General features: G+C 45.1%; 1 pseudogene; it reads left to right on the top strand.

Moving 5' to 3' along the window:
- Positions 1-48: 48 nt before the first annotated feature.
- Positions 49-4010, top strand: LOC128571105 (protein N-terminal asparagine amidohydrolase-like; annotated as a pseudogene).
- The last annotated feature ends 8749 nt before the right edge of the window (positions 4011-12759 follow it).

Genomic DNA, 12759 nt, shown 5'->3' with positions numbered 1-12759 from the left:
GGGCCAGAGCGACCCGAACGTGTGTGAGAGTGTCCCCTAGCGTCCAGGATGGCTCACTGCACGTTGCCGCCTCCCCCGGAGCGTGCGGGGAAAGGCTGTGAGCTCTGTCCCCTGGTGGCCACCTGCGCACGTCAACCCGCCTCGTAGCTGGCAGCGCCAGGAGGCGAAAGGGCACGGATTGGGCGCCAGAAAACCTGGGTTCGCGTCCAAAATTGACCTCATTGGATCACTCCTGTACCGCTGGATTAGAAGCCGAAGTTGGTTGTCCTCCAGTATTGCTTCCTGTCCTCTACCCACCACCAACCAAATCACAATCATCCGAAAACTCGACTTTCCGAAATTCTCTTTTCTCCTCCCCACTGCTTCAGCGGTTGTCTCACTCCTCCCATCCACCTTCGCCCAGCTCCTCTGTGATATTCCTAAAAAAAAAAATCTGGCCAAGTCACTCCAGCGTTTAAAACCCTTCAGACAGACAGCTGCCTCTAGGATGTAGACCACTCTCCTCTCTGTGCCTGGTCCCTCCTGCCTCTGCAGCCTCCTCTCACGCTCCAGCCCTTGCCTGGACTAGATGCCTCCACACCTCGCCCTCTCCTGCAGTGGCCCGGTCTTTCCCACTCACTTTCTCTACCTAGCTAATTCCTAGTCCTTCAGGAAATTCCCCGATCACTGTGAAAACCTGGCTGAATTAGAGGTGCCTCCTTAGGGCTCTGGCAATGCTCCGTGTGCCGTCTGTTACCAGCGATAGTAGAGTTTCATGGTTAAGTGGGACCTCTGGCATTAGACCAACTGAGTATTAATCCTGGCTCTGCCGCTTGCTGCTTATGAAACCATAGACAATCATCACGAATCTATGAGAAATGTGGGCAACAATGGAACCTAGGTGGTAGAGTTTGAGAATCCAAGAGTGAAACACATCAAGAGATACAGCAGTGACTGGCACTTAGTAAGTACCCAATAAATGTTTGCTGAAATTCATGATCACTTCCTGATGTACTTTCCTTTACATGTCTGTCCACCCTGAATTGTGAGGGCAGGGGTTTTATCTTAACCACCTTTGTATTCCCATCCAAGGATCCCCAGAATTTGAATGAGGCTTGGGAGTTGCTCCTTCAGATATCTGTTGAATGAATGAATGAATGAAACAGACAATTTGCCCACTTCAAACTTTAGTTTGCTCATCTTGAAATGGGGATATTAGGCCTCTTTGCCTACTTCTTCCGGCAGTGGAAAGGTACATTCGCTGGATACATATGGTGAATGTATCCAGCTTTTTAAGTGTTCTTACTCTGTAAACCTATCTTTTTCTTCCTCAATAAACTTTATTTCATGCTTGCCAGAAGAAAGAAAGGAAGGAAGGAAGGATTTAAGAAGGAAGGGGCTTGGCACCTGGTAGCTCAGCGGCTAGGGTGCCAGCCACATACACTGGAGCTGGCAGGTTTGAACCCAGCTTGGGCCTGCCAAATAACAAAGATAACTACAACCAAAAAATAGCCAGGCTTTGTGGTGAGCACCTGTAATCCCAGCTACTTGGGAGGCTGAGGCAAGAGAATCACTTAAGCCCAAGAATTTAAAGTTGCTATGATCTGCGATGCCATGGCACTCTACCCAGGGTGACAGCTTAAGACTCTGTCTCAAAAACAAAACAGAACAAAACAAAACAATTGAAATTAGAAATCCCTACAAGAGTTTTGTTCTGCTTTTGGTTTTAGACATAAGTAAAAATTATCTTAAAATACATACAGAAGTGGGGCTGACAAGGTGGTTCACTCCTGTAATACTAGCTAGCCCACGAGTTTGAAGTTTCTGTGAGCTGTGACGCCATGGCACTCTACCCAGGGCGACAGCTTGAGGCTCTGTCTCAAAAATTGTTTTCAGAGGGCAGCGCTTGTGGCTCAAAGGAGTAGGGTGCCAGCCCCATATGCCAGAGGTGGGGGGTTCAAACCCAGCCCCAGCCAAAAACTGCAAAAAAAAAATTTTGTTGTCATATTCTTCTATATGCATTTGGTTTTTTTCTGAGACAGACTCTTACTTTTCTGAGACAAGCAGTCACCCCCCATAGAGTGCTATGCTGTCATAGCTCACAGCAACCTCAAACTCTTGAGCTCAATTGATTCTCTTGCCTCAGCCTCCCAAGTAGAAGGGACTACAGGTACCCTACACAATGCCTGGCTATTTTTAGATACGAGGTCTCACTCTGAATCAGGCTGGTCTTTCTTTCTTCCTTCCTTTCAATTTTTTTTTGAGACAGAGTGTCGCTATGTTTATGTTGCCCTTGGTAGAGTACCGAGGTGTTATATGTTATAGCTCACAGCAACCTCTAACTCGTGGGCTTAAGTGATTCTCTTGCCTCCGCCTCCCAAGTAGCTGCGACTACAGGCACCCACCACAACGCCCAGGCACTCTACCAAGGGCGACATAGTGAAACTCTGTCTCAAAACAAAAACAAACAATCAAAAAAAAGAGAGTGTTTGCAACATGATACCCTATTCTTTTTAAATCAAAAGCCAGCTGGAATAAGTAATGCCCCTTTATCCCTAAATATGTCAATGTTTTTCCCCAGTACAATGAAACGTCTTATGTAACCACAGGACAAATATAAAAATCAACAAATTGGGCGGCGCTTGTGGCTCAGTCGGTAAGGCGCCGGCCCCATATACCGAGGGTGGCGGGTTCAAACCCAGCCCCAGCCAAACTGCAACCAAAAAATAGCAGGGCGTTGTGGCGGGCGCCTGTAGTCTCAGCTACTTAGGAGGCTGAGGTAAGAGAATCGCTTAAGCCAGGAATTGGAGCTGTGAGCTGTGTGAGGCCACGGCACTCTACCAAGGGCCATAAAGTGAGACTCTGTCTCTACAAAAAAAAAAAAAAAATCAACAAATTGGGCGGCGCCTGTGGCTCAGTCGGTAAGGCACCGGCCCCATATGCCGAGGGTGGCGGGTTCAAACCCAGACCCGGCCAAACTGCAACCAAAAAATAGCCGGGCGTTGTGGCAGTCGCCTGTAGTCCCAGCTGCTAGGGAGGCTGAGGCAAGAGAATCGCGTAAGCCCAAGAGTTAGAGGTTTCTGTGAGCCGTGTGACACCACGGCACTCTACCCGAGGGCGGTACAGTGAGACTCTGTCTCTACAAAAAAAAAAAAAATCAACAAATTAACACTGATAAAGACAACCATCTAATGTGTGGATTTTATTCTGCTTGCATTGATTGTCCAACATAATCTCATTTTTTTGGTGAAAATACCTAGAGGAGGCAGGGGCTGTGGGTGGCCCCGGGCTGGGGAGGCAGCTGCCTCCCTGGGCCTGCCAGGGCAGGGCGTCAGCAATGCCACTGTTCGTCTAAGGGTGGGGAGTGTGGCTGCCACAGTCCTCCGGAGACCTTGGTCCTAGCCCACCCACCTGTGGCAGTAATGGGACAACCTGACTGACACATTGTGATGGAAGCAACACCAAAGCTGAGGTCCCCTTCATCATAAATGCCATAAAATCCTTTTCTGACCACGCTCAATGTGGAAGGCTAGAAGAGCACCTTGTGGGAGAATTCAGTGACACAAAAACTTACTCATCACCTTCTCATTGAATTTGACAGTCAAGAGGATGACATTCACCTAGTAATATGAGGCATAACAGAATTAAATGACTGAGAAGAAAATGAAAACCACTGTCTAGTAATTTATGGCATTGCTGATAAGAGCCGCCTTTCGGGCGGCGCCTGTGGCTCAGTCTGTGGACTGAGACTCTGTCTCTACAAAAAAAAAAAAAAAAAAAAAAAAAGAGCCTCTTTTCATGATCATGGCCTAGAGGAGGAGCTACACACTGTGCTGGCTTTAACAGGTGGACCAATGTCTAGCATTTATGATACAAAGACAGAACAACTTCAGATAGGACCATATTCCTGGATGCCGTTTCTGCATGTGGATTCCTGGTTGCAGCAAGATGATAAGCAAATATTAGAGAACTTTTCACTTCACCTTTGGCCAAGCCACCCCGCTTTGTTAAACATATTAGATCTACTTTGATGTTTCTAAAAGAACACCCATCTCCAACTAACACACTGCTTCCTGGAAATAAAGCTCTACTCTACAGAAAAAAAAAATGAACATGACAGCTTACCGGAAAAGATCCCTTCTCCAGGAAGCTAAACTTAATAGGGTATTAACCAAAGAAAGCAACTTTCTGGCATGACAAAGACCATTGGTGGGGGCTAGAAAGAATATGGATTTGGAACCTACATTCATTGAGCTCCTTTACTTGGCATCTTTCAAATGACTTTCAAAATAAATCTTCTTTTGGCAAAAAATAAAAAATATATGTGTGCATGTATATAGAGAGAGAGAGAAAGAGAGAGAGAGAGGAGATACAGAAACACAAACATGTCTCTACATGGTTGTATGAGCCTAGGAAAAGGTAAAGATGATTGTCCACACTTTTAACCTTGTTTACCTGTAAAGATTTATTACAATGAGCCTTATTACTTTTGTAATAAGTTATGAAATAGAAAAGTTCAATATAAATAAATAAGCAATGAATGAATGAAATTATATATTGGGACAGATCTGAGATCAAATCTGGTTATGCCAACTTTGACCACATTATCTAGTGCCCATCACCTGTAATCTCAGCTGCTTGGGAGGCTGAGGTTGGAGGATCTGTTGAACCCAGGAGTTTGAGGCTACAGGGAGATATGATCATGCCCCTGTACTCTGGCCTGGGAGACAGAGTGAGACCTCTTGTCTAACAAAAAGAAAGAAAGAAACAAAAACAAACAAACAAAAAAACCCACCTTCTACAGAGGAAGCTATACTTCTAATAAGGATTGAATGAAAGAAATACACGAAGTTTCAGTTCCTTGAAGGCGCTCAAAAAATCATTCCTGTAACCCTGTTCAACTCATCTTTTCTTCCATGTTCCCACCTCCTCCCCTCTGTTCATTACATTCAGCTTCAAATGCTTCTCTCTTGTCATGGTCAGCATCCTTACTTTTTTTTTTTTTCAGACAGAGTCTCACTATATCACACTCAGTAGAGTGCTATGGCGTCACAGCTCACAGCAACCTCAAACTCTTGGGCTTAAGAGATTCTCTTGCCTCGGCCTTCTAAGTAGCTGGGACTACGGGCACCTGCCACAGCGTCTGGCTATGTTTTTGTTGGAGCTGTTGTTGTTGTTGTTCAGCTGGCCCAGGACCAGGTTCAAACCTGCCAGCCATTATGTGTGGCTAGCGCTCTACCCACTGAGCTACAGGCACCACCCCATGGTCACCATCATTTGCAATCTTTAAGGTTCGATCCAGATGCCACCTTCTCCGAGAAGATTTGGCCTAATCATCCTGACCAAAAGTGGGCTATTTCTGCTGATGCCCTATAGCTTTTGGCAACACTGTGGCCCATAACACTGTGTCCTCCTTTGCATTAGAGTTGTTGGCACTGATAACAACAGTGACAATGGAACCTAAGGGTAGTCTGCTGAGGGGCTCCAGGGAAAGGCTTTCCAGGAGAGGGGGGAGGGAGATTGGTGTGCTCCCACTTAATGGGCACAAGGTAAGAGTACATGGCACATCTCTTGGGTGTGGAACACAACTACAAGAGGGACTCTACCTAATGAATGCAAATATTGAAACCTAGTTGTTTGTGCCCTCACATTAACCTGAAACTTAAAAAAAAAAAAGATGCTACCAAGCTTCTTTCCTTGTCGTGCATGTCTGTGATACCTGAAACTAGCATCCTGAGACACTGAGGAAAGAGAATATTTGCATACACATTGCAAATAGCACAACACTGGCACCTATGTGCCACGTGACACAGCCTCAGGTCTGAAAAGCCTCACATCTTGATCTAGGGCTTGAATCTCACCAAATGGAGATCTTTTTTATATTTTATTTTATTTATTTTTATTTATTTATTGTTTTAGAGACAGAATCTTATTTAATCACCCTCGGTAGAGTGCTGTGACATCACAGCTCACAGCAACCTCCAACTCCTGGGCTTAGGCGATTCTCTTGCCACAGCCTCCTGAGTAGCTGGGACTACAGGTGCCTGCCACAATGCCCAGCTATTTTTTTGTTGCAGTTTGGCCCCACCACCCTACAACAAATGCGTAGAAGGCCCTGTATGAATATTATTTCCTTGCCATTTATTCTACTCAAGCCATCTAAAGTCTATTTGGTACCTCCCATATGCCACACACTAGCTAAGGGCTTGCTAGGAATAAAATCCACAATAATTATAATATAGGCACTGCCTATCTCACTCATAAGACCCTGCCTTATTTTTCTCTATCCCCAAACAAACACTCTTTGCTCCTATAACAAAACTACTAGACACATCCAGAATGTATATGTTCTGCACCCTCACACTTTCCCCTCACATTGGTCCATGGTTACCCTGCAAATTCTATCTGTGGTGGGCTGCAGGATGGTTCCCAAAGATACCCAAATCCTCATCCATGGAACCTGTGAGTGCTACCTTATATGGCAAATGGGACTTTACAGATGTGATTAAATTAATAATTTTGAGATGGAAATATTATTCTGGATTATCCAAATGAGCCCTAAATGTAGTTACAATCCTTTTTACAAGAAAGGCAGAGGTGGCTGGGCATCAGTGGCTCAAGCAGCTAAGGCGCCAGCCACATACACCTGGGCTGGCGGGTTCGAATCCAGCCCGGGCCCACCAAACAATGACAGCTGCAACCAAAAAAAAAACATAGCCGAGCATTGTGGTGGGCGCCTGTGGTCCCAGCTGCTTGGGAGGTGGAGGTAGGAGAATCGCTTGAGCCCAGGAGTTGGAGGTTGCTATGAGCTGTAATGCCATGGCACTCTACCCGGGTGACAGCTTGAGGCTCTGTCTCAGAAAAAAAAAGAAAGGCAGAGGTTATCTGGGTGTGGTGGCACACACCTGTAGTCCAAGCTACTTGGGAGGCTGCAGTGGGATGACTGCTTGAATCCATAGTTAAGGGTTACAGAGCTGTGATCAAACCACTACACTCCAGCCTAGGCAACAAAATTAAAACAAAATGAAACTGTGTCTCCAAAAAGAAAAATAAAAGGCAGAGGGAAGAGGGGGATCATACATAGAAGAATAGGAGTCAACATGACCACAGACCATAGAAGCAAAGATTAGTAATGTGGCCACAAGCCAAAGAACACCTGGAACCACCAGAAGCTGGAAGAGACAAGAAATGGATTCTCCCCTGGAGCCTCTCAATGGAACCAGCTCTGCTAACACCTTGATTTTAGTCCCATAAGACTCATTTCACACTCTGGTCTCTAGAATTGTAAAAACAAAACAAAACAAATAGCCGGGCGTTGTGGCGGGCACCTGTAGTCCCAGCTACTCGGGAGGCTCAGGCAGTAGAATCGCCTAAGCCCAGGAGTTGGAGGTTGCTGTGAGCTGTGTGACGCCACGGCACTCTACCGAGGGCAATAAAGTGAGACTCTGTCTCTACAAAAAAAAAAAAAAAAACAAATTTCTGTTGTTTAAAGCCACTAAATAAATATGTGCAATTTGCTTTAGCAGCAACAGGAAATAATACACCATTCATTTCTCAGAACTCAGCTCAAACCTCCAGGAGACCTTTTACAACATGCCTAGGGCAGGTGCCTCTCCCCATCCCCCTCACACAGCACTGTCCACACTGTGGTCCGTCGTGGGTCTCAGGGTTAGTGTTCTCTTCCTAGACAGTAGGCTCCATAAGCGTGAAAATCCTGTCTCATTCATATCTCCAGCCCTAAGTCCCAGCATCATGCTTGTTACCAAATGGGCACGGAAGGAGTGTCTCTCGAATCAATGAGTGAGTAGAGGAAGGTAAATTAGACTTAGTCTCATAACACTGGGTCCTTATCCCAGACATCACAGTTGACTTTAGCTCTTGACTTTGACCCAAGGAAAGTAAAATGTTAAACAATCCAAGAAGGATTTTTGCCCTATCCTCTTTGCAAAAGCAAGGCTTTCACAACTTCTTGGCAACTTTTTGCAGGGAGTATGGCTCATTTAGTTTTTCAATTTGGGGTTGTCAGAAAGAAAATACTGATTATTTAAGATCTCATCTAGCTGTGGTGCCATCAACTGTGATCAAGATAATCAGTAGTGGGTGGCGCCTTTGGCTCAAGGAGTAGGGCGCCAACCCTGTATACTGGGGGTGGCGGATTTGAGCCCGGCCCTGGCCAAACCCACAAAAAAAAAAAAAAAAAAAAAAAAGATAAGCAGTAGTTCAGAGCAAGTTCCTTATTTTCATTTTCTGTTTGAAAACCAGAAACATCCATTTTTAGAATAATTTTTATTAGCCTTGTCCTTTGGTTTGGGGGGGTTTGGTTTACTTATATATTTTTTGTTTTGGCTGTGGGATCTAATTGGCCTAGTTAGCAGAGTAAAAACATTATGTTCCAAGTCAGTTTATTCTCATCTTTGCAAATTAAAACTCCCTTCTTGATCCTCTCCTTCCCTCTTTCTGTGGCAGCCAGCAAGCAGTCTCTCCTTTTTTCCTGCCTGTCCTTCATGATCACTGCTCTTCTTAGACAGCTCACTTCTCAGACACACAGTGAAGGAAAGTATTTTAAAAGGGCTCCTTTTTGGCTCACCACCTGTAGTCCTATCACTCTGGGAGGCCTACTTGAGCTCAGAAATTCCAGACCAGCCTGAGCAAGAGCAAGACCCCATCTCTACTAAAAAGACAAACTAGCTGGGTGTCACAGTGGGCACCTGTAATCCCAGCTGCTCAGGAGGCTGAGGCAGGAGGATCACTTGAGTGCCAGAGTTTAAGGTTGCTGTGAGCTAGGATAATGCCACAGAACCCTAGCCAGGGTGACAGAGTGAAACTCTGTCTTTAAAAAAAAAAAGGCACTTTTTCATATACTACTTGGAAATAGTCAATTATAACTCAGAGCTATGAAAAATTACTGAATAGAAAGATTTGCTCAAGGTCATTGATAGAAAAAGCAGCAGGGCCAGATTATTTTCAGATCTGATGCCAAAGCTGATTCCAGCCCTAAGTAATCTCTTTGCTCTTATTTTTTTTTTTTTGCTCTTATTTTTTTTATGATGAAAACTCATGGAACACACTAGTCCTTATAACTTTTCTCTCCCCTCCCCTCCTCTCCCCTCCTCTCCTCTCCCCTCTTTTTTCACCTGAAACAGAGTCTTGCTCTGTTAGCTGGCCTAGAGTAAAGCAGAGTCATCATAGTTCAAGGCAGCCTCAAACTCCTGGGCTCAAGCTCCTTTCCCCTTGGCCTCCCAAAGTGCTGAGATCACAGGTGTGAGTCACCACAGCTATCCCCTAAATTGTTAGATGGCATTAGCTAGGAAACATCTCTCAGGCCTGTTACTAAAAAAAATTACAATAAAACATATAATTTATATTTGGATGTGAAAAAAGAAAAACATATGTACCCCACATTAAAAAACAAAACAGTCCCTGGTTGCCTAGAGATTAAGGAGAAAAAAAAAGAAAACAGCTTATTTTTTTATTTTTTTGCAGTTTTTGGCCGGGGCTGGGTTTGAACCCGCCACCTCTGGCTTATGGGGCCGGAGCCCTACTGCTTTGAGCCACAGGAGCCACCCCCAAGAAAACAGCTTTATAACAAAAAGAATTTTTCTTCCTTCTAGCCCTCTGCTCCAAAGAGAATATATATATATTTTTTTCTTTTTATTTTTTTTGAGACAGAGTCTCACTTTGTCGCCGTTGGTAGAGTGGCATCAGAGCTCACAGCAGCCTCAAACTCTTGGGCTCAAGTGATTCTCTTGCCTCAGCCTCCCGAGTAGCTAGACTACAGGTGCCAGCTACAATGCCCGGCTATTTTTAGAGATGGGGTCTCCCTCTTGCTCAGTAGCTGGTCTCCCACCCATGAGCTCAGGCAATCCACCTGCTGGGATTACAGCCCTCCCAAAATTTTTTATCTTCTCAAACTCTATAGCCGATAAACAAACAATAGCTCCCCATTTCACCTCTTCAAAGCCTCTGGCAACCAGTATTCTGTCTTTCTCTGTGGAATTAACTACTCTAGATACCTTATAGGAGTATAAGGCCATAGTTTTTAATCTTTTTGTGATTGGCTTATTCCACTTAGCATAGTGTCTTCAAGATTCATCTGTGTTGTAGCATATGTGAGAATTTCCTTCCTTTAAAATTTTTTTTTTTTTTGAGACAGAGTCTCACTTTGTCACCCATGATAGTGTGCCATGGCATCATAGCTCACAGGAACCTCCAACTCTTGGGCTCAAGCAATCCTCTTGCCTCAGTTTTTCTATTTTTAGTAGAGACAAGGTCTCATTTTTGCTCAGGCAGGTCTCAAACTCATGAGCTCAAGTGATCTGCCTGCCTCAGCCTCCCAGAGTGCTAGGATTCCAGGTGTGATCCACCACACCCAGCCAGAATTTCCTCCTTTTTTAAGGCTGAATAATATTCCATTCCATCGACACATATGCTTTGTTTATCCATTCACTCACTGATGGATGTTTGGGTTGTTTCTGCCTTTTGGCTATTGTGAATAATTGTTATAAACCTTGGTGTACAAATGTTAGTTCAAGTCCCTATTTTCTTTTTCTTTCTTTCTTTTTTTTTTTTTTTGAGACAGAGTCTCATTTTATCACCCTCGGTGGAGTGCTGTGGCATCACAGCTCACAGCAACCTCCAACTCCTGGGCTTAGGCAATTCTCTTGCCTCAGCCTCCCAAGTAGCTGGGACTACAGGCGCCCACTGCAACGCCCAGCTATTTTTTTGTTGCAGTTTGGCCGGGGCCGGGTTTGACCTACCACCCTCGGTATATGGGGCCAGTGCCCTACCCACTGAGCCACAGACGCCACCCTCAAGTCCCTATTTTCAATTCTTTTGGGTGTATATCCAGAAGTTGAATTACTAGATCATATACTAATCTTTTTTTTTTGAGACAGTCTCACTCTGGTGCCCTGGGTAGAGTGTGCACCCAGCTGGTAATCCTTATCCTTATCCTTCTCCTCCCCCTCTCCCTCCTTCTTCTTTCATACTGTTAATGTACCAGGGTTCCAATTTCTCCTCATTCTCACCGGCATTTACTATTTTCTGCCTTTTTTTTTTTTTAATATAGTAGACATCCTGATGAGGTGAGGTAGTATTTAATGGTTTTGATTTGCATTTCCCTAATAACTAGTGAAATAACATCTTTTCATACAATTAATGGCTATCCTTTTTTTTTTTTTTTTTTTGAGACAGTGTTTCACTATGTCGCCCTCAGTAGAGTGCCATAGCTTCACAGCTCACAGCAACCTCCAACGCCTGGGCTTAGGCGATTCTCTTACCTCAGCCTCCCAAGTCACTGGGACTACAGGCACCCACCACAACACCCAGCTTTTTCTTGTTGCAGTTTGACCGGGGCCGGGTTTGAACCTGCCACCCTCGGTATATGGGGCCGCTGCCCTACTCCCTGAGCCACAGGTGCCGCCCATCCCTTTTGTTTTGTTTTGCTTGAGACTGAGTCTGTTATCCTGCGTAGAGAGCCCTGGCATCATTGTAGCTCACAACAACTTCAAACTCTTGGGTTTGACCAGCCAGGGTGGCTCACACCCTTACTCCTAGCACTCTGGGAGGCCAAGGTGGGTGGGTTGCCTGATCTCAGGAGTTCAAGATCAGCCTGAGCAAGGGCAAGACCCCATCTGAACCAAAAATAGAAAAAACTAGACAGTTATTACACCTCCTAACTACCTGGGAGGCTGAGGCAAGAGGGTTACTCAAGACCAAGAGTTTTGGGGCAGTGCCTGTGGCTCAATGGAGTAGGGCACTGGCCCCATACGCTGGAGGTGGCACGTTCAAACCCAGCCCCAGCCAAAAACTGCAAAACAAAACAAACAAAAAAAAAAACACCAAAGAGTTTGAGGATGCTGTGAGCTATGATGATGCCACAGCACTCTACCCCGGCCAATGAGCGGAGCAAGACTCTGTCTCTAAAAAACAAAACAAAACAGGTGGCACCCTTAGCTAGTGGGTAAGGCACTGGCGGCATACACCCAGGTTGGTGGGTTCGAACCTGACCCAGCCCTGCTAAACAACAATGACAACTACAACCAAAAAAAAAAAATAGCCAGGCGTTGTGGTAGGCACCTGTAGGCCCAACTACTTGGGAGGCTGAGGCAAGAAATTCACTTGAGCCCAGGAGTTTGAGGTTACTGTGAGCTGTAACACCACAGCACTGTACTGAGGGTGACATAGTGAAACTCTGTCTCAAAAAAAAAAAAAAAACCTCTCAGGCTCAGCCTCCCAGATAGCTAGGACTACAGGCACCCACCATGGTAGCTGGCTAGTTTTTCTATTTTTGGTAGAGACAGGGTCTCATTCTTGCTCAGGCTGGTCTTGAACTCCTGAACTCAAGTGATCCACCCATCTCAGCTTCCCAAAGTACTAAGATTATAGGCGTGAGCCACCACACCCAGCCCATACATCTTCTTGGAGAAATGTCTATTTAATTCCAAAGGTAATCATTTGAACTAGTTTAACCATTTCTGTTTTATCTTCTTTTGCTATTCATCTTTACACAATATATTTACACTCCTATTTCTTTTTTTTCTTTTCTTTTTTTTTTTTTTTTTGAGACAGAGCCTCAAGCTGTTGCCCTGGGTAGAGTGCCATGGCATCACAGCTCACAGCAACCTCCAACTCCTGGGCTTATGTGATTCTCTTGCCTCATCCTCCCAAGTAGCCGGGACTACAGGTGTCCACCACAATTTCTGGCTATTTTTTGGTTGCAGCCATCATTGTTGTTTGGCGGGCCCGGGCTAGATTTGAACCCGCCAGTTCAGGTGTATG

Source organism: Nycticebus coucang, chromosome 18 (genome assembly GCF_027406575.1).
Source record: "Nycticebus coucang isolate mNycCou1 chromosome 18, mNycCou1.pri, whole genome shotgun sequence".
In the NCBI taxonomy this organism is placed as follows: Eukaryota; Metazoa; Chordata; class Mammalia; order Primates; family Lorisidae; genus Nycticebus; species Nycticebus coucang.
Note: the sequence above shows the minus strand (reverse complement) of the source record. Positions and strands in the feature narration are given on the sequence as shown.